Below are 3,302 nucleotides of genomic sequence, written 5' to 3' on the forward strand. Positions count from 1 at the left end.
CTGAAATTTTGATATTAATATACAAAGTCTGAATGATTTTACACCATCTGAAGCTAAAGCGCATGTGTTGAAATGCTGTTTTACGATTTGGCGAGCTGTAAACCGAGCGTGACGTCGGGCGCTCTGATTGGCTGCCGAGTTCAAAATGAAGCCGTTCGTTAACACCCGATAGTTAATTTATGCAAGATTGTATTTAAACTGTTTACCTGGCCTTGGCCAGGTATAGGCCGTAAGGTGAACCCCGAAAAGTCTTTCAGAAACAAGATTCCGCTCCGACGTCTCCGAACTACATAATATCCAATTCTTAAAAATGGACATATTATGAAATGATGTCATCAAAAAGTTCTCACCTTGTAATGCTGTCAATTTTTCGCACGAAGGCTTGAAAAAGCGAACTAATGTCATCAGCGCGGAATGATATTTTGGCACCGCGGAATAAGATTTCGCTACAGAACAGGTTCCACGGTTGCTGAAGTATCCCATAAACACCCGCGACGTAGCCCATTTCGTAAACAAGAGACCAACATGGCAGCCGCCACAGCCTCATCTAGCAGCAGTGGAGGAGAGGAAAGTTTGGAAATAACGGCAAAAAGGAGAAAACTTCTTGCACGTAAGCAGTGCTATATGCATATAGCTTCTGTGAAGCACGGAGTGACCCAGGAATTTACCTTCAAAAGGTGGAATACATACCGGGACAGTATCCGACAGTGGCTGCAGTTGAGCGGTGAGAACAGGAGACTAGCTGAAAACTACAAACACTGTTTAGATTTAGAGTTTGACAAGATACCCGAGGATGCTGCCTTCCACCCTGCATGTTACCGCAGGTTTACGGACATACTTGCTATTGAACGAGCGGGAAAGCGTATGGTGCGCGAGAAAGAAGGGGGAGATGAAACTCAAGACGCCGCAAGACCCCCCGAAGCTGCCCCCCCCCGAAGCTGCCCCCCCCCCTCCGAAGCTGCCCCCCCTCCGAAGCTGCCCCCTCAACATCGGGCAGCACTAAGAGTCTTAGATCCAGGTCAGCACTGCCTATGTCCAGCTCAGGTCCCGTCCTTCCTGCCCTGTGCATTATATGTAAAAAAAAAAAAACCTCAAATTCGTCTTAAAGGGAGGCAAACGACAAAGGGAAGCTCTTTCAAAAGCTGAGACCTTAACAGCAGGTAAGCAAACCCACACACACACACAAAGGGTCACTATCACTGATCAACCCCCCTGCCCCCCCCACACACAGGGTCACTATCACTGATGACTGACTACAGTGCTATCTCCCTCTGCAAGTGTGTTTGCATGCATGGATGTTATGTTTCAATGTTTGTATGCATGTAACATGTGTGCCTTTATGTGAATATGCTACTGGCAAACTTAAATTCCTATGTGGTAATAAGCATGTCTTTCTGTCTGGCAAGGCAAGTTGCAGACTGCTGCTGAGACTAAAGATGACCACAGTATTCTGGTACACATTAAGGACAAAGACTGTGTGGCTCTGGAGGTGCAGTACCACAAGAGCTGCTACCAGCAGTACACCAGATTTCTGAATGAGCCTGCTAGACAAGAGAAGGACAAGTAAGCCATGTACTAACTTCTCATACATGACCATAGAATCCTACTTGCTACTGTTCAATGTGAAGACAATTAGTCACAGCACTGTGTGTGTGTGTGTGTGTGTGTGTGTGTGTGTGTGTGTGTGTGTGTGTGTGTGTGTGTGTGTCTCCCCCCCCCCCCTTTCTCTGTCACTGACACCTAGGTCATTGCCTGGATGCTGACCCCTGCCTTTTTGCACCATGCCACAGGACTTTTATATATTTTTATATATATTTTTTATTTTTGTGTATATATAAATTTGCATTTGTAATGTGTATATATCACTTTTGTTGTTTACATTTTCTATTAAAGTTTGCAATTTGCCACATAGTTCTGTTGTATGATGACTCAGTCTTGCATCTTCTTTGTTGCCGCTGCTGCAGGTGCATAGTGCTGCCTAGTGCGTTTACCTACCTCTACTGTGCCGCTGCATAGGTAGTGAATACTTGAATCCCTGCCATTGTGCCTCTGAACTGAGCAATAGAACTGCAATATTATATATAGATTGTATTATTATTATTATTATTATTATTATTATTATTATTGTGTATTATTATTCCTATGGACTCTTCTCCTTCCTGCACAATTTCTTAAATCTTGATCTGTGTTAGGACTAGGACTGTTTTGGCCTCTAGAGGCCGCTGTTATTTCCTTTTCATGTCGTGTTTATTTTGGCCTCTAGAGGCCGCCACTGTTCCTGTGTTTTGTGTTTGTGTTAATTGCCTAATTATCTTCACCTGTGTCCTTAATTAGTTTGTCTATTTATACCCCTGAGTTCAGTCCTCTTGTCACGGAGTCTTTGTGCTGTTATGTTTATCTCCAGTTTCCTTTGTACTGTGTTTTTTGATCTTCTTAGCTTTTGAATTTTTGCACTTTGCTTTTCTTTTGGATTATACTCTTTGGTTTTTTTTTCTCTTTTGTTTTGCCCTGTATATAGTGTATATAGTTTAAATAAACCTTTTGATTCTTTTTCTACTTCCGCCTCACGCCTCTGCATTTGAGTCATCCCCCTGGTGGCCTAGTGGGGGTTTGCTGGATTATCACACCAACGAACCAGGTTCGAATCCCAGCAAAACCCTAACAGAAAGACTCCGTCCTGACCGACTCAGCAGAGGCTGCTTCAACTGTCTACCTGGCCAACCTTCAGGGAATTATGGCAGCTTTGACACGCTTCGGAGCGACCATGGACGCTCATGGACGTACGCTCACCAGCCAACGTGAGGCCCTCGCTCGCCACGAGGAACTGCTTCAGCAAATTGGGAAAACCCTGGCACAGCTGACATCTCTGCCTGCATCTCCTGCTCCTGATCCAGCTCCCACTCCTGCTCCAGTGCCTCCTGCAATGCTGCCTTCTTCACCTCGCGAACCCAGCCTTCCTGCACCACAGAGGTATGACGGCAAGCACAGTGAGTGCCGAGAGTTCCTTACCCAGTGTCAACTCACCTTTGAGCTTCAGCCTACCACCTACACTACGGATCGCCGCAAGATTGCCTTTGTGATCACCTTATTAGCTGGTAAGGCGCGAGCCTGGGCTACTGCTATCTGGCAAAGACAGGGACCTGAGTGCTTTGATTTCCAGCTGTTTTCTGAAGAGATGCTTCGGGTCTTCGATCAGGCAGACATCAGTACCGACGCAGCCCGAAAGCTCATGTCCATCCGGCAAGGAGGAAGCGTCGCAGATTACGCCATCTCGTTCCGAACACTCGCAGCAGTAAGTGGAT

The 3,302-nt window shown here is 45.9% G+C and overlaps 1 long non-coding RNA gene across 1 annotated transcript; it reads left to right on the plus strand.

Annotated features, from left to right (window-relative positions):
• Positions 1–985: 985 nt before the first annotated feature.
• LOC132882910 (uncharacterized) lies at positions 986–1,796 on the plus strand. Its single transcript, XR_009654264.1, has 3 exons — positions 986–1,160; positions 1,407–1,563; positions 1,745–1,796. It is a non-coding gene; the product is annotated as an uncharacterized LOC132882910 (long non-coding RNA).
• The last annotated feature ends 1,506 nt before the right edge of the window (positions 1,797–3,302 follow it).

Source organism: Neoarius graeffei, chromosome 3 (assembly GCF_027579695.1).
Source record: "Neoarius graeffei isolate fNeoGra1 chromosome 3, fNeoGra1.pri, whole genome shotgun sequence".
Classification (NCBI taxonomy): Eukaryota; Metazoa; Chordata; class Actinopteri; order Siluriformes; family Ariidae; genus Neoarius; species Neoarius graeffei.